The 19,133-nt window shown below is 46.8% G+C and overlaps 1 pseudogene; it reads right to left on the minus strand.

Moving 5' to 3' along the window:
• Positions 1 to 13,639: 13,639 nt before the first annotated feature.
• LOC128323238 (Y-box-binding protein 1-like) lies at positions 13,640 to 14,505 on the minus strand (annotated as a pseudogene).
• Positions 14,506 to 19,133: the final 4,628 nt, after the last annotated feature.

Here is a 19,133-nt window from a genome sequence, read left to right on the forward strand (position 1 = left end):
GAGGCGGCGGATCTGGCCCGGCGAGAAGTCCAGGCAAGGAGGCGGCGGCGGCCCGGCTGGAGACTAGGGTGGGGTGGGGGGGAGAGAGGTTGCCGGCCCCAAAAAACGCACAGATGCTCTGTGCGGGGGTCGGCTTGTATATATAATTCTCCTGGGTGTGCCTTTCGAACGTGCGTCCCGGCAGCCCAGCTGATTGGCTGGGCTGTGGGGGCGCCTGATTCGGTAAGGCGCACCCAGGAGAATTGGCTGGCTGGGCGGCTGCGGAGGCAAGGCCCGGCCCGACAGCGCGGTGGTGGTGGTGCGGCAGTGGCGGGGCGGGGGCAACCCGGCCCGGCGGCACGGTGGTGGTGGCAGTGGGCCCGGCCCGGCCACGGGTCGTAGGCAGGACTCAGCCCGGCCGCAGCGGCGGCACTCGGGTTCAGCTAGTTATTATTATTATCCAAATAGCACCTTCCTACCCAGCTGGGACTTGATAGACAAGCATCCTCCCCACCTCCAACCTTGATTTCATCTCACACACAATCAAATATCGGGAGTGCACACAACTCCTGAACGAAGGGAGGAGGCTCCTCCTTCCCAAGCAACAACTGTGAGAACAGCCCTATAATCTTGTGCATGCACATAGCTGTCTGCACACATGGACTTGTTTTTGTGCGAATGACCACACGTGCATTCATTTTCAAGATGAACCTGGCTGCAGGAGCCCTCCAATGCAGGATACAGATAGGAAAAGTATGACTCTGCATGTGCTGAACATAATGTGTGAATAAACTATATGTGCATAAAGGTCAGTTCTTTTTTATTGTTTGTTTGTGCGTTTGCTTGCTTGCTTGTTTTTCATATGTATATGCTGCCCAACATATGCATCTCTGGGTGGTTTATATAAAAAATCAAAATACAACAGAAATGAGAAACAGACAAGAGTAAAACCATTTCAAGCTGGCATATGCACCCAGTATACACAGATTGTGTGAGCACTGAGCATCGTGTGTAAATAGGGTTACTAACTGGAGCAAAAGCAGCAGGGTGGAGTTTAGGGGGAGAAAGTGGTTGATAGATGAAGAGTTAAGTACCCTCTTGCATAGCAAAGGTTTCTATTCATTTTTAAAACAGATATGGACTTACTTCTTCGTTCAGAGCTGTATCAGGGAGAGGTCCATGGCCTTCAAGGTCCAGGGGGGACTCCAAAGGTGCGGGGCTCCTGACAAGACCCCACACCACGCCCACCATGCCGCTGCCCCACGGCACCTGTGCAGTTAGGATAGAGTGTCATAAGCCCATGACGTCGGGGCTTGCGAAACTCTATTCCAACTGTGCAGGTGCATTGGAGGGACTCACAGTTCTCATGGGCCACTGCGCCAAATGGTCAGGCCAAGTGGCCACTCCCACTCCGCCCGCTGCCACCACAGGGGTGGGGGGTGGGCCTGCATGGTGGGCTCACCACCCCATTCCCCATAACCCAGCCATACACATGGAAGTTCTTAGCGCTGCGGTTTGGTGTAGTGGGACAGCAGTGGCATGCTTCTCAGAGGCCCTCCACGGGAGGCCTTTGAAAAATTCAGGTTCTCTTTTTAAAAAAACTTTTTAAAAAACCTCGTGGTGGTGGGCCACGGTGGGGGAGGGGGCAGCCTCCAAAGCCCTTCAGGTCCTGGCACCAAAATTACCTAGGTGCGCCCCTGGTATCAGGGATCTTGCTCCAGATGCCATCGCCTTCAGATGTGTGACACAGGGCAACCAAGGACAAGGCTTTTTCAGTGGTAGTACCCCTGTTGTGGAATGCTCTTCCTAGGGAAATTCAGCCAACATCAACCTTTTTGTTGTGGAATGCTCTTCCTAGGGAAATTCAGCCAACATCAACCTTTTTGTGTTTTAGGTCACAGGTGAAGACCATTTTGTACTCCTTGGTTTTTAAAAAAATACATTTACTCCTGCTTTCCCTAGATTTATTTCTGCTTTCCCTTCTGGTTTTCACTGCTATTTTATGGTTGATGTAATTATAATCAGATTTTATTAACCATTGCATTTTTAAAAAGGTTTTTTCACTGGAAAACTTCAGCTGAAAGATGTCCTATTAATCTGAGGGAGGGGGAGGGGGAGAGAGAGAGAGAGAGAGAGAGATCCTGATTGTTCTACAGCTGAAAAACTGCTGAGATGTTTGAAGGCCTCAAATTGGTTTGCTTCACTATGGGCCCATCAACCTTTTATAAAATTGTGCTTGCATTATTTAGCTAACCTTGAAATGGCTTCAGTCACAGAATCCTCATTGCCCCCAAGAGATGTCTCTTCCCAAAGTCTTGAGTTCTTACGATGCTTTTCCTGCAATACAGCCTAGTGTAAATACTGCTAGTTTAGACCAAACGGATGCTTGACCACACCCAAGAAGAGCTGTTCCTCCCTCAGCTCACAGCCCTTGTGCTATCATGACCGCATTCTCGCCTGATTCCCTCACAGCTGACAAGGATGGCGACCAGCAGCTCTTCACTTTGATGTATGTGCTTTTTTAAAAAAATGGCAAAAGCTGCCTGAGAACTATATTTAGTTTCAGTTCACTTGCGGAGTCAGGCTTCCCTGCCGAGGCCCTGTGCCTCTATCTTGGCAGCGGTGCAAGATCTAATTATGGCTTTAAAATCTGGCTGTGGAAAAGCAATAGTGCTTTCCTTTTATTCACTGCTAAACAAGGACCTTCTGTTGTCCACGCCTCAAGCAAATCCATTCTGGGCTAGAGAAAGGAGGGGAAGCTTGGATGCTGTGAAGATTGCACAGAATCATATGTGAGGCTACAGATCCAGAGGAAGAGAAGGTCGTGAGAGAACTAAAAGGCATTCTACACCTCATGTGGTGGTAGCTTTCTGGTTTGTACTACTTCAGACTGCAGGAGGGGAGGTCATATTTTGAATGCTCCAGCATGCGTAAAAAAAAAACACCCCAGCTTTTTAAGCATGCAGTTAAGTAGCACATCAGGAAGAAGGGTTTAGCATAGTCCAATACAGGAGACCCTCGTTATACAATGGAAATCAGTGGGACACCGTTATCCCTGGATATAAACTCTATAGAAAGGACAGGGAGCGGTGCCTTGGAGGTGGAGTAGCACTGTATGTTAAAGAAGGGATAGAACCTAACAAGCTAGAAAACCTAGGTGGACTGGAGTCCTCCACAGAAACCCTGTGGGTGACAATACAAGGCCTGAAAGGAAATGTGCTACTGGGGACGTACTATTGCCCTCTAGATCAAAATGCTGACAGTGACTGGGAGTTGCAGGAAGAAATCAGGGAGGTGTCAAAGAGAGGCAGGGCTGTAATAATAGGTGACTTAAATTACCCACACAAGTGGGTAAATTCACAGTCAGGTAATGACAGAGAGGTCAAATTTCTAGATACACTGAATGACTGTGCCCTAGAGCAGTTGGTCTTGGAACCAACCAGAGAGAAGGCAACCTTGGACTTAATCCTGAGTGGCACCCAGAACCTGGTGCGGGATGTCAGTGTCATCGACCCTTTAGGGAACAGTGACCATAGTGCCATCAAATTCAGCATACATGTGGGGAGAGAATCACCTAGAAAGTCTGAAACTTTGAATTTCAGAAACTTTGAATTTCAGAAGAGAAAACTTCTCCAAAATGAGGAGTATGGTGAAAAGAAAGCTGAAAGGAAAAATCAGGAGAGTCACTTCGTTCCAGAGTGCATAGAGTTTATTCAAAACCACAATAATGAAAGCCCAATTAGACTGTATACGCAAAAGGAGGAAAGGTACCACTAAGTCCAGGAGGATGCCAGCATGGCTAACAGGTACCATCAAGGAAGCCATAAAAGGGAAGAAGACTTCCTTCCGAAATTGGAAGGCCTGTCCAAATGAAGAGAACAGAAAGGAACACAAACTCTGGCAAAAGAAATACAAAGTGACAATAAGGGAGGCAAAAAGAGAGTTTGAGGAACATTTAGCTAAAAGCATCAAGGGGAATAACAAGAACTTCTTTAAAAACATCAGAAGCAGGAAACCTGCCAGGGAGACGGTTGAACCATTAGACAATGAGAGAATGAAAGGGATTATTGAGGATATGGAGGTTGCAGAGAAGCTAAATCAGTTCTTTGTGTCCGTCTTCATGGCAGAGGATACTGAGCATATACCTGTTATTGAAGCAGGCTTTTTGGGGATGGAGGCTAAAGAACTGAGTCAGATAGAAGTGACAAGATGATGTTCTAAACTGTTTGGGGGGAAAAAACTAACAAATCACCAGGACTGGATGGCATCCATCCAAGAGTCCTCAAGGAACTCAAAAGTGAAATTGCCGGCCTCCTTGCTAAAATATAAGTACAGAACCTGATTGTAGGGAAAACAAGGTGCTCCCTACAATCAGGTTCTGCACTAGAGGACTGGAAAGTAGCAAATGTAACACCGATTTTCAAAAAGGGATCCAGGGGTGCTCCGAGAAATTGCAGGCCAGTTAGTTTAATGTCCATTCCAGGCAAATTGATGGAAAGCATCCTCAAGGATAAAATTGTAAAGCACATAGAAGAACAGGCCCTGCTGAGAGAGAACCAGCATGGCTTCTGCTAAGGTACATCTTGCCTCACAAACCTTTTTGAGTTCTTTGAGAGTGTCATCAAGGGTGTGGATCACGGTGATCCAGTTGACAGAGTATCCCTGGACTTCCAAAAAGCTTTTGACAAAGTTCCTCATCAAAGGCTCCTGAGGAAACTTAGCGGTCATGGAATAAGGGGACAAGTACATGTGTGGATTGCTAACTGGTTGAAAGACAGGAAACAGAGGGTAGGTCTAAATGGAGAGTTTTCACAACAGAGGTAAGTAAGAAGTGGGGTCCCCCAGGGATCTTTACTGGGACTGGTGCTTTTTAATTTATTCATAAATGATCTAGAAGTTGGGGTCAGCAGCGAGGTGGCCAAATTTGCAGATGATACCAAACTCTTCCGGGTAGTGAAATCCCAAACTGATTGTGAGGAGCTCCAAAAGGATCTCTCCAAACTGGGGGAGTGGGCGACAAAATGGCAAATGCAGTTCAATGTTGGCAAGTGTAAAATGATGCACATTGGGATGAAAAACCCCAACTTCAAGTATATGCTGATGGGATCTGAGCTGTAGGTGACCAGGAGAGGGATCTTGGGGTCGTGGTGGACAGCTCGTTGAAAGTGTCGACTCAATGTGCGGCAGCTGTGAAAAAAGCCAATTCCATGCTAGAGATCATTAGGAAGGGGATTGAAAATAAAACAGCTAATATTATAATGCCCTTATACAAAACTATGGTGCGGCCACACTTGGAGTACTGTGCACAATTCTGGTCACCACATCTTAAAAGGGACATTGTAGAACTGGAAAAGGTGCCAAAGAGGGCAACCAGAATGATCAGGGCCTAGAGCACCTTTCTTAGGAGGCAAGGCTACAACACCTGGGGTTATTTGGTTTAGAAAAAAGACGACTGCGGGGAGACATGATAGAGGTCTATACAATCATGCATGGTGTGAAGAAAGTGGATAGAGAGAGATTCTTCTCCCTCTCACATAACACTAGAACCAGGTGTCATACCATGAAATTGATTGCCAGGAAATCTAGGACCAACAAACGGAAGTACTTTTTCACACAATGCATAATCCACTTGTGGAATTCTCTACCACAAGATGTGGTGACCGCCAACAACCTGGATGACTTTAAGAGGGCCTTGGATAACTTCATGGAGGAGAGGCCTATCAACGGCTACTAGTCAGAGGGCTATAGGCCACCTCCAGCCTCAAAGGCAGGATGCCTCTGAGTACCAGTTGCAGGGGAGTAATGGAAGGAGAGAGGGCACGCCCATCTGGTGGGCCACTGTTTGAAACAGGATGCTGGACTAGATGGGCCTTGGGCCTGATCCAGCAGGGCTGTTCTTCTGTTCTTATCCATGGTTTTACAGATTGCAGTTGCATATATCCATGGATGGGTCTTAGATACCCAGTTTCTTTATCCATGGCATGAAATATAGGCAATTTTCACCTATCTGTGGTTCCTGAGTGGCCAGAAATGATTTCTGATGTCATTTCCAGTTGCCATTTTGAAGTGCAGAGCCATTTGGTGGCTCTTTTTGATTAAAAAAAACCTAAAAGAAAAATAAGAGGATTTGGGGGCATTCCTAGAGTCCTAGAGAACAACGTACTATTACTTTCAGGGGTGTAGCTATAATTGAATGGATGGGTTCAAGGAACCCGGGTCCCCCAGCTCCTGAGGTCTTCCCAGTTCCACCCTTCTCTATTTTCTTCATTATCTTCCTCACTCTGAAGGGCCACCAGGGAGGGGGTGAAGATGGACTTCCCTCCCCTAACTATGCCCCTTATTCTTTTCTACCCTTATTTCTGCCCTCTCCCTGCTCTTTTATTGTGTTTTTAAGCTCAAGGAACCTGAAAATAACAAGGAGCAAATAACAATATACAGGCAGGGGGAGGGGTGTGTGGGTTCCTTCAGTTCCTTCTCAAACCCTTTTCTTGAAGCCTTTGATTCAATCCCCTGCTATCCATTGATTGATTAGTTGATTAAGTTTTATCAAGTCGGTGTCGACTCTTAGCGACCACATAGATAGATTCTCTCCAGGATGATCTGTCTTCAACTTGGCCTTTACAGTCTCTCAGTGGTGCATTCATTGCTGCTGTAATCGAGTCCATCCACCTTGCTGCTGGTTATCCTCTTCTTCTCTTTCCTTCCACTTTCCCCAGCATTATGGACTTCTCAAGGGTGCTGGGTTTTCGCATAATGTGTCCAAAGTATGATAGTTTGAGCCTGGTCATTTCTGCCTCGAGTGAAAAACTGCTATCTATATGATACTGTAATTAAACCTCAATATGTGGACATGAAATAAATGCATACTCTTTCCCTGTCTTTCCCTGCACCCATTTCCCTCTCCTTCCTTTATTATCTCCTCTATATCTCTTTTTAGACTGTGAACCCCTCAAAGCAAGGAATCCTCTTCTAATTCTGCATACAACATCCTGCACATAGATGGCACTATACAGATACTGTAATAGTAGGAGCAGCAGCAGTATTTATTATTATTGGTTTATTTCAAGGGAGGGTCCCTGTATTACCCTCCATGATAGTCCAAAGAGAAGATGAGCAGTGATCACCTACTCTCTGGGACTTCAGCTGCCAGGAATAACCACAACCAGGAGAGAGCAGATCTGTGGACACCATCCATGTCCCACTCTCCTCATAACTAGTCCAGACGTGAGCTCAATTTACCAGGGGGTCATAAAGGCAGGAGGCTTATGTACTGTATGGTTTTCTATTGGTTTCTTTTTACAGTGGCTGCAAACACACACATATACAACATGAGAAAGGACATACTGATCCAAACAGATCTCAGCCCCTGATGATAACATGGATGATGAAACCTTCCATAAGTATTATTTTACATCCGCCATTCTCAAACTGGGGTCCCCAGATGTTGTTGGAGTACAACTCCCATCATCCCCAGTCACAATAGCACTTTGTATTTGCAAATACGCATATATTGTGAGCCAGGAGCCGCTCAAACGGGTGCAGCCGGGTGGGAGGTAGATGAGCCACAGGTGCGACTTCTTCCAACGCACTTCTCCCCACTCTGGTCGCTTCATTTTGTTGCACCCCTTCCACCGCCCCCACCACTGTGCTACTCCTAGGCACACAGACTGCTCATTCACCCAGGTTGGAGAATTGAGCAGATGAGCAGTCCACAAGGCTGGGGTTAACACAGCATCAAGGGAGGGGAGGCAGAATGAGATGGCTGGGGCAAGGGAAGGTGAGTGCGAAGTTTACCACCATCACATGCTCTGCCCATACACATTGCTACTTTTGTCAACACTCCCTTAGACTCCAGTATTCTCCCAGCACCAGGAAACTAATCCTATAAAAGGCTACGCATTCCTACCCCTCGGGAAAGTGGGAGTCATAAAACAAGACCAAGAGACCGCATGATGATCCAATTGCCCAACTGGGTGAGGTTTGGGGTTTGGGGCTACATTCTGCAACCCCAACTACAGCAATGTTTCTGTAAGCAATAACAGCCAACTGCTGGGCTAATTCGTATCAGATGTCATCCACAAAGCTAAACATGTTCTTTTCTGACAGTGGATCTGACGAATATGTTTACTCTGAAAGTCGACTGTCTTCGTTAATGCGTTTAATTGAGTTATACATCCTGTAAAGGAATATTGTCCTATTATTCAAACATACTGAAGTAATATCCAAGAAAAACTTCTGGAGGAAATCATCCAGTCAAAAGCAGGCTCTGTGTCCGATCGGCGCTCGTACTGAAACCGTGCTTTGGATTTCCCAGAATATAAAGGTGACATTGTCAGCTCGCCCAGCTTTTCAGGGGTTGTGTTTCAAAATCAGGGGGACCAGCCCATCCTTGAGGGGGTGGTTTCATCAAACCAGGGATTGCATTATAGGGGTTCCCTGTCCCTCTTGACAGGCTGATTGGATTAAGCGGAGTAGCAAAAGTTGCACATTGAACTTCAAGGGTCATGCATGAGTCATGAATTTCTTTGCACAATGACACGGCAGTGATGGGAGGGCAGTCCAGAACAAGATACTTGTACAATACCCCAGTCCTGCAATAGACGCAATAGAGACAATAGATGCAACCCACATGTCAATCAAGTTTGCAGCAACAGTATAATGCCCTTATACAAATTGGCCCCATTTGGAGTACTGTGTACTGTTCTGCTCAACAGATCTCAAAATGTATATTGTAGAAATGGGAAAGGTGCAGAAGAAGGCAAACAGAATTATTAGGGGCCTAGAGCACCTTCCTTATGAGGCAAGGCTACAACATCTGTTTAGAAAAAAGACTACTGAGAGGAGACATGATAGAGGTCTATAACATTATGCATGGTGTGGAGAGAGTGGAAAAAGAGAAATTTTTCTCACAACACTAGAACCAGGGATCATCCCATGAAACTGACTGCGAGGAAATTTAGGGCCAACAAAAGAAAGTACTTTTCCACTGAGCACATATTCTCTGGAATTGTGGTGATGGCAAATAGCTTGGATGGCTTTAAGCAGGGTTTGCTTATACAAATTCATGGAGGACATGTCTATAAATGGGTACCATTCTGGATGGCTATGGGCTACCTTTAGGCTCAGAGACTGGATGTCTCTGAATACCATTAGCAGGGGAGCAACAGCAGGAGAGAGGGCATGCCTTCATCTTCTGCTTGTGGGCTTCCCAGAGGCAATTGGTGGGCCACTGTGTGGGAAACAGGATGCTGGACTAGATAGGCTTTGGGCCTGACCCAGCAAGGCTATGAGGTTTGCCAGTTTAGTTTCGTCTGGATGAGAGAAGACTGGAGATTTACTGGTTAACATCTTGCCTAATGAAGTGTGGGTGTTATGTGGGAAACACCAGTGCTGTGGCTGAGTTCCAAACGAATACAGCAGCAGTTCTTTTTGGGGGGAGTGCACATTTTGATGACCACCCCTTTCCGAGAAGCCCTCTTTACCACCCAAGGATATGTTCCTGAAGGCTGTTTGACCTTCGGAGACATACTTTGCACAGAACAGAGTGCTTTCAGGGGAAGGGAGTGTTGCTGAAATTCCACCCACTCACCGGTCGCATTAGTCAAACCCATCAGCAGCACCAGCGCTTCTCACATAACACCCATGCTTTGTTAGTCAGGATGTCAGCTGTGGGCTCTTAGTAGTATTTGCTCTATTTACAAATATCCAGGAACAGCCTGCCAGAAAATGTGCCTTCTACTGAGCCAGATAATAGGTCCGTGCAGGTCAGTATCTCATTCTCCATTTGGTCTTAGGCAGGGAGTCTTTCCCATGTATGCAACATAGCATCCTTTTATCCTTTTTAGAAGTCATTGACTAAATCTGGGCTGTTCTGCATGCAAAGAACTGCACTATGACAGATTCCATAAAACAAGCTGCAGAGCCACAGAGAGCCCCTTATGCAGCCCTCCCCAGCTTCCACCCACTCCCTGTTCAGCTCAAGCTAGAAAATCTCTACTCTCTCTAACTGTATTTGTCAGTTTATACTCCAGAGTAGCTCTGTTTCATGCACATGCCCTACAGATGTGTACATTCTGTAAATTGGCTCATCTTGGGCTCTTAGGTAGAAAGAATTATCACTGGTTCCCCATCCAAGGGACTAACTGGGTCCACATCTCCTTAGCATCAGCAATCCTGCAGAATCAGATGGTCCCAGGCCAATCTTTCAGCCTGAACCGTTTGCTTTTAATAGAGTTGGGCTGCATCCAATGGAATTCACATCCCACTTGGACGTCTTACTGTGATGATGAAGTATGGGAACATTTGTTTATTTATTGCATTTTTATGCTGCCAAATTACAAAATCTCAGGGCCGCTTACAAAAAAGACAATAACAAAAGCAATTAAACAGCCAAAATGATTGAAAATAGTTGAGACAATTAAGAACGCTTAAGGCATGCATTTTGAAGTCTCAGTAGAAAAGGGTGAATCTGATCAGTTAGATCTGGTGTGATGAGTTTGTATAATCTGTATAATTGTCCCATCAATGATTTTATGTTAGTTTAAAAAAAACACCTTAATTGAACAAATTTTATTTAAAAAGTAAGACAAAAAGTAGATAGGACCTGGTGTGACCGTCAGTCCGCCATTGCAATGTTGGCTGACAAAAAGGGCAACATTGCAAATGTGTGGCAAGGTAACATTTGTGCAGGTGTGCAAGGGCGCTCTTATGCAAGCACAAAAATGGCACAGAGTTCTTTGACAACACACTACACAAGAATTGGAAATAACTGCTGTACTGTTGCACAACTGCATTTGTGCCATTTTTGTGCTTGCGTAAGAGCACATTTCCGCAACTGCACGAACCTACAACCTGCTGCCTGAAACAGCCTGCTTCCCTGTAGGGCCAACCCTGTCCTCATTCAATCTATGGCACTGCAGTCTTTGTTATGTAATCTTTGAGAGCCATTCTGTAGGTGTCCAAACCTATAATTCAATGGTTCTTTTTCTTTTATCTCCCTTTAAAGAATGTTGCATCAAGAGCATTACATCTGCCCATGAACTCTTTATTAAGGCTAAACAAAACGGAACAGTGTTTTCTTCCACACAGTCAGGGTATGATCATCTTGTAAAGCTCTAACAATGCTGGCAGTGATTGTTCCCCCCCCCCACCTCTCTCCCCATATCTTTCGAGCTTCGCTTTGCCAAAGCATGAAACAAGCTCCTCTAAAGATACCGGCTGTAGATTTCACAACCTCAAGACCTGTCAGAGATATAAACTTCCTTTGTTGTATAGCATTATGACAGGAAATGCAGGGGTGGTGGCAAGGCAGTCCATCGATAAAGCTGTTGCATCCACCTGTCGGGCTTAGTATATTTGACCAAGGTGGGTCTTCCTTGGGGGCCCCGCCAGGCGGCTTTTCTTGCCCAGAGCTTTGAATATGAAAGATACGACTTTTTTTCTCTGGTGTAAACAAAGCGATATCTCCTCTATAGTAAACTGGGGTCAAAAATCACATAGATTAGGACCTCGTTAAACAAGCTTCAAGAGCAATAACAGGTGCTCTGAAGCCAGTTTATTTCCACAAAATGTTTTGATTGCTTCCAACTGTTTATTCCATTGCTATGGATATATTTCTCCCATTCCTGTATTTTTGGCACTAAGAACTGAAAACTATTTGGAGGAGGAGAAATCCTCAAGAAAAGCTTGAATTGGCTTGCAATCATATAAATTTATATTCTTGGAATTTAACCTCCCATGACAAATGGATGCTCTTGGGTTGGGGATGGGAGGGGTGGGTGGGAGCCTAAGGTGTATAAATATTGAAATTGGAATGTTTGGTGCCTAATATTATAACCTCAGGCTTCATCAACATGTTTTAAGCCATTTTTTAAAGTACTTCCTCCTCTCAGTTTAATTTCAGAAGCAAAACATGGAAAAGAACAACATGCAAAGTCAGTTTTACAAGGTGGCTGAGCTTTAAATGTTTGGGAAGCCTCAGTTCAACTCTGCTTCATGTTGGTTCTCACTCCCCCTGCATCAGCTCTGATTTATCGTGTTAGTGGTTCACATACCGCACAAGTCAATGCAGGCAGTTGGAGCACTGCCCGCGCTGGTGTAACTGCTGCGCATGTGTAGCTGCTGGTGGTGGTGCTGCACAACAGAGCACAAGAATGTAAGAACAGCCTTGCTGGATCAGGCCCAAGGTCCATTTAGTCCAGCCTTCTGTTTCCCACAGTGGCCCACCAAATGCCTCTGGGAAGCCCACAAGGAGGAGATGAATGTGTGTCCCCTCTCCTGCTGTTTGGCCCCTGCAACTGCTACTCAGAGACGTGCCATCCTCAAACCGGGAGATAGCCTACAGCCATCAGGACTAGTGGCCATTGATTGACTGTTGTAACCAGGGACGGAGCCACCATTGGGCAAACGGGTTCAAAGAAACTGGGCTGCCACCAATCAGGGGCCGCGAGCATGGCCCCTGACACACACACCCTTGCGTCTGACGTCAGAGGCAGGGTGGTGTTATTTCAGTCCCAAATGGGGCCACAAGGCCCTGTTTGGAGCCAAAATTGGCCCGGACTGCATTGACAGCACAGCCAGAGTGACTCTCCCTGCCTTAAAGGCAGAGAGAGCTGCTCTTGGTCTCGCTGCCAATGCAGTGGGGCTGATCAATCTCCCTGCAAAATGGGACCACGCTGCCCCATTTAGGAGAGAGATCAGCTCACGCTGCATCGGCAGTGTGTCCAGAATGGCTCTCTGGCCCACACTGCCCAATGTAACGCTGGCCAATCTCCCTTCCAAATGAGGCTACACAGCATCTGAGGCATCTGACGTCAGACGCGGGGGATGGGGCCAGGTGACCATGGCGGCGGCTGCACACAGGCTGCACATGGGCCACTGCCAGCCTCCCTACACTGCTGGCTGTAATGAATAAAGGTGGGGGGGAGAATACAAAATCCTTATCCCTCCTCTGGCTGTGAGGAGTCCCTGGTAGTTACTACAACCTCTGCTTAAAACAAGACCCAGGGAGTGAGGGGTGTTCATGGCCTGCATTGAGTCAGGGTGACAAATTTCCACAGGTTTATACCTGATGCCTTTAACAGGAAATAACTCAACCTAGTTACCTACCCCAATTAAGTGTGATCTAAAGAAAACAAAAATGGTTAAGAACGATAAAAGATCATAGAGAAGTGAAGCACACTGAATCAACCCCACTGAAGAGAGGTTTGGATAACTTCATGGAAGAGAGTCCTATCAGTGGCTACTAGTCGGAGGGCTATAGGCCACCTCCAGCCTCAGAGGCAGGGTGACTCTGAACACCAGTTGCAGGGGAGTAACAGCAGATGAGAGGACATGCCCTCAGCTCCTGCCTGTGGGCTTCCCAGCAGCATCTAGTGGGCCACTGTGTGAAACGGGCTGCTGGGCTAGATGGGCCTTGGGCCTGATCCAGCAGGGCTGTTCTTATGTTCTTATGAACTATGCAACAGTAATTATTTTGAGCATTAGACACAATTTTGCTGTCTCTTAGCTTCCATTTCCAAATTCAAACTCTCGAAGCATCAGGCTCACAAACCTTTGCTTTTTGTGTTGGGCTTCTTGCAGCCCTTGGAGTGCAGCATGGGATGTGCATAGCATGGGTTCCTGCCTCCATAAGTGATGGTGTAGCTTCTCAAGGGCATAGTCAATGGCATAGCACTCCTAGGTTGTTGGCACCCTGGACTATCTCTCCTTGCACAGGAGCATCGGAATACTGTGGTTGGGGGTACCGCCTCTTAGGGTAAGGGTGATGCTGCTGGGACTGGCCTTCCGGCAAGCAAATTGAGCCCCCATTCATCTCCCCACTCTCATTGCTTTAGTAGTTTCCCCAAGAGTTGTGTGGGAGGCCTCTGTGGTGGTGTTCTGTACTGGTTACAGTCTGCTGCATATTTACTGCCTTGACCTGGGATGCCACCAGGACCTGTAATGTTGGCTGCCTCTGCTCCCTTTCATCCTCCCACCATGGCAAACTTCAGAGTCTCTCCATCTCCTATGCTATGGAGGTGCTTCCTAGGGTTACTTTCCTTTATATTGGTGGACAAACACATCTTCCTGGTGTACAAACATATCTTCCTTGGTGTCATTCCTGTTGATGAAGTCATTGCCGTTCCTTATATTAAACCATTTCACTGTCCCCACAACCTTTGTTACTTTCTTTTCATGGGGTTGGGAAGAAGTGTCTGTTTGCTGACTGTAGCTGGCTTGCACCCAGCGCTCTAATCCCTCTTGTGTAGGATCCTTCTCACCTGGACGTAGTGTGTCCCAGACGTGCGAGGCCAAGTCATCACCAATCAGCATAGCAACAGGGCGATGATCCCAAACTGCAAACTCCCATTCACCCACCCAGGCTCCAATCTGGATAGGCAGCACTAAGGGCATCCGCTTCTTTGCATGGGCCACTTCCATGAATATTACAGGTGCATTGGCCAATGTGTGGGTCCTTAAGAAGGGCCTTGTGCACCACAGAGACATCAGCACCTGAGTCCCTTTGGGACACAACTGACTGGCCATTGACAATTACTGGTCCTCCCTGGGGGAATAATGTCCCCATTAAACTCTAGTGCAGCAGGATTAGTTTTCTCTGTCCCTTCTTCCTAAAGGAGACGTACATAGTTGATATGGACCACTGCTCGGGGACGGTCCTTTTTAAGGTGCCCCCCATCCACATCTGAAACACTGAGGGGGAGGTGTATCTGCAGGACAGCCTTCAGGTGGGGGAAGCACCTCCTGGTTGGGTGTGGTAGGTTGCGAAGATGTCCCTGGGCCAGGCTTTGGTCCTCCCGATGGGTACTGAAGAGTGTCTTGAGGGGATGTTCTGAGAAGACCTGGAACTTAATTAAGCTCCAGCAAACCTTTCAGCCAACTCCCCTGCCTCAGTAATGGACTTTGGAGCTTGATTGAATAGTTCTTCATGGAGTGAATCTGGGAGTTGTACAAGGAACTGTTCAACTTGTATGAGGTTCACCAAGTCCTCTAGGATCTTCAGCTTGGCTCTCTCCATTCACACTTCACGGATGAGCAAAGGTCTGGTGTGTCTCGTTGGGCTTCTTCTAGAGGTTACAGAACTTCCTATGGGCATTCTTAGGGGTAAGCCCCACTCTGGACTTCACTCTTTGCTGAAACAGCCGATAGTCCTCCATCTCCTCCACTTTCATCTCAGCAGACATAGCCAGCAATACCCCACTGAGGTGTAGTCTCAGGTAGTACATGTACTGCACCTCAGGTATTTTGTAATTGATGCACGTTCTTTCAGAAATTTCCAGGTATGCAGCCTCCTCCCCTCCCCTATATTCCGAGAACTTGAATTTTTCCACTGGTGCTGCTGGGGTAATCGGCTGGGGAATGATCCCTATCTCAGACTCATGGGCTAATTCAGCTCTCCTCTGCTCCACTGCTAGTCTTTCCCTTTCTATTTTTAATTTTTCTTTTTCCATTTCCATTCTCTTAAGTTCCAGTTGGAGCTTCCAAATTTCCAGGTTTTTCGGGGTTGACTCTGCACTTTCATCTGGCCTTGAGCTAGTTCTGGGATCATTCTGTGTTTGAAGCTGGGCTTCCTCCCCATTTCTTTCTGAAGCTAACGTTCTGGTTTCAGTGTCCTCCACTGAAGGGTTGGCACTCTTTCCTCTCTTTACTCCTCTAAGGAGCATACACACTGACCCTTATTCCTAGCACTACCCTGACTGTCCGACATTTCCCTAGAGCTAGAAATAAAACAAACTGTGTGCTTGTTTTGATCTATCTGCAAAATCTAACTCCCTCTTTTCCTTCCTTACAACTGAAGTAAAAGGCCAGTTTTTCTTGCCACTCTCTTGACACTCTCTTGACACTCTCTTTCTTTCTTTCTTTCTTTCTTTCTTTCTTTCTTTCTTTCTTTCTTTCTTTCTTTCTTTCTTTCTTTCTCTTTCCACTCTCATTCACTCCGAGTTGCCCTAGTGTTCTTCTTGTTTCCTTCCAACAAAAATCCCACCATGCTGCCACCACGTACTGATGGGGTGGTGTGTGGGTGGGTGGTGGCTACAAAATCCCTCCTCTGGCTATGTGGAGTCCCAGTAGGCTGCCACTATCCACTTTTTAACATGAGCAGATTCATCCTTCCAAGGCAGTATTCTGAGAGAGTAAAGTGGAAAACCCCTCCCTGTAAGACAGGCTTGAGCAGTCTTAAGGCTTCAAGAGCATGTGACTAGTTCAGGACTCAATAAAGAGTGACACTCTGTAACAACAACAAGGATCTATTAATAATTAGATGATCAGGAAAACTATAGAGGCATCAAAAATTGCTGCTTCCATTCAAGTAAAAACCCTTCCCAGGAACTATAAGAACCATGCAGTCAGATCGAAGCACTTAAATAAAAATAAATTCCCTGATGCATCTAGCTGAACTGGTCCCTATCATTCCTATTTACTTCCAGGTAAGAAATTTCTGGTTGATTCCCAGCCCAAAGCTGTTAGTCTCCCCCCACTTTTTTTTAACAGTAGTTGCTGATCGGACCTCACTCAGAGGCGCCCAGGGAAGAACTGAATTCTAACATACACCCCCCCACACACTCCATTATAGGCTGTTGCCCAGTAAACCCTGCCCCTCATTCTGAATTGGGCCACAGGGATTTGATTCTCCTGGGCTTTCTTCTTATTTGGAGAAGCCCACCCTCCAAAGAGTTATTTTACTTGAGGCCTAGTTCTCTCTCAAGCTTGACTATCACTAGACCTATCCTCCATGAATTTGTCTAAGCCCCTTTTAAAGCCATTCAAGCTGGGGGCCAGCATCACACATCCCATGGCAGAGAATTCCATAGATAAATTACATGTTGTGTAGAAAAATACTTCCTTTTGTTAGTCCTAAATTTCCTGGCAGTCAGTTTCATGGGATGACCCCTGGTTCTAGTGCTGTGAGAGAATGGGGGATCTATCCACTCTCTCCACACCATGCATAATTTCCCCAACAAGAAGAGTAACCAGCCGACACACTTAGAGTTGATGGGTTTCATGGAATGAGCAGTTCCACTCCAACGTAAAATTTCGCTATGTCACCCATTATTTGCATAGCGCAACTGGGTTTGTGCAACTTTGCAAAGAAGCAGATGTGGTGCTTTTGGTTAATCCATTCCTTGATCCAGGCCAGCTTTTGAATGGGGCTTTAGTTATTTGAATTCCAGTCCTGAAGTAGAGGCAGGGCTTAAAAAAAAAAGGGAAAAACCAGCAGCAAGAGCACTGAAAAACAGTCTGCACTTGCCTCTCTGTACATCTATATATTTATTTCTCTAAGACGTATCCGTGGCTAGTCCCATACGTGGCAGCTCTCACAAGAGTTCATGAGCAGCTGCCAATTAGCCACGGGATGGGGAGGGGGGAAATGGCAGTGGCAGTTAATGCGGTGCTGGTGGCCAGCCAGTCAGCTGGCAGGCAGATGAGAAGAAGCTGGACAGCAGGCAAAGGAAGAAGTGGATGGGCAGGTGGGCGGAAGGAAGACACCAGCAGGGGGGGGCAGGGAAGAGAAAACAATGGCAGGTGGGCAAATGGAGGCGGCAGCGGTTGGGTGGTGGTGGGGAGGCGGCAGCGGACGGGCAGCTGCAGGCACAGAAGTACTGTGGGGGGGAGACGATGGCAGCGGGTGGGTGGCGGAGAGGGCGGCACAGCCTCCCTCTCTGGCCCACCTGCTGGCCAAAAGGCAAAAGAACCCTTTGGGGGGAGGACGGGGGATGTGTCAGCCGGCTGCGGAGGAAAAGCGGTGGCCAGGCCAGCCAGCTGCAGTGGTAGCATGAATTGGGGCTGGGGGGGGGGGGGGGAGAATGAAATGTGGCTGAAGGGGAAAGACAGGGAAAACTAGGGGCGCAGATGCACCAGTTCAGCTAGTAATATCTATTCATTACACATACACAACCAAGCTCCCACCACCCATGTTTTCCTGTGCGGTGTGTGATCCCATTTCCACAATTTATTCCGATTGCAATATTCTAGTTTGGATGTTACCAGGGCATTGACAACTGTGGCAAGGCCATCTCTTTTCAAGAGGGGGTGCAGCTGGCCACATCAGGACTGTGATGGGAGGCAAAACACTAAGGCCTCCTTCCTTTTCCTCACAGTGCCATTCCAGATCCTGCCCCCACCCCCACACCAGCTGGTATTTAACCAATAAAATGTCAGGTTCAAACAGATCATTACTGTAACCTTAGCACTTAGATATCCTCCTATGCACACATCCTTGGAATCAGAAGTAAGTCCTGAGGGATAGCCCTGTCCATCGCCAGCACAGCATCCCCCCAGTGGGAACTTTTGTTTGTTTGTTTGTTTGTTTGTTTGTTGTTTAGATCATGAGCCCTTTGGATACAGGGAGCCATTTTATTCATTCATTCATATCCATGTTTGGGAACTTTTGTTGAAAGGCGATATATAATTATGCATTGTATTTGTATGTCGAGGTTAGTGGGACTTCTTTCACAAGTTTCTTTTGAAAGATGAAGCCAGACTTAATCATGACACCAGTCATAAACCTGCCAACAAAACAGTAACCCTGTACTGAGTTCCTCCCACTTTCCTTTGCCCCATAACACATTCCTATTACACAGCCCATTACATTATCATAGCCCTTAGGTGTCTGCACACATGTACATGTTTTTGTGTGAATGACTGTAATGTGGTTTTTTTTTTAAAACCAGGCCCCCTCAAATACAACCATACAGATAGGAAGTGTGCTACTGTACATGCTTTAAACATAAGACGTGAATAATAACTGGATGTGTATTCAAATCTGTGTATGTGTACACTGGGTACAGACTGTACATGCACTGAATATAACATGTTGATAGTGTTATAGTAAAGGAAAGATGTGGCACATGACGTTAGCTCATCACGCAGGTCCAAGAAAACACCAGTGGTGTCACCTCATACATTTCCTTAACTTTAACTAAACCTAAAGCCCTGAACGGCTTAGGTCCAAGTTACCTTAGAGAGCGCCTTCTTCTGCGCGATCCCCACCGCACATTAAGGTCATCTGAGGAGGTTCGTCTCCAGTTGCCACCGGCTCGTCTGGTGGCGACTCGGAGGCGGGCCTTCTCTGTGGCTGCTCCGGAGCTGTGGAATGCACTCCCTGCGGAAATCCGTAATTTGAGTTCCCTGTTGGCCTTCAGGAGGGCCCTTAAAAT

The sequence above is a fragment of the Hemicordylus capensis genome, chromosome 4 (assembly GCF_027244095.1).
Source record: "Hemicordylus capensis ecotype Gifberg chromosome 4, rHemCap1.1.pri, whole genome shotgun sequence".
Classification (NCBI taxonomy): domain Eukaryota; kingdom Metazoa; phylum Chordata; class Lepidosauria; order Squamata; family Cordylidae; genus Hemicordylus; species Hemicordylus capensis.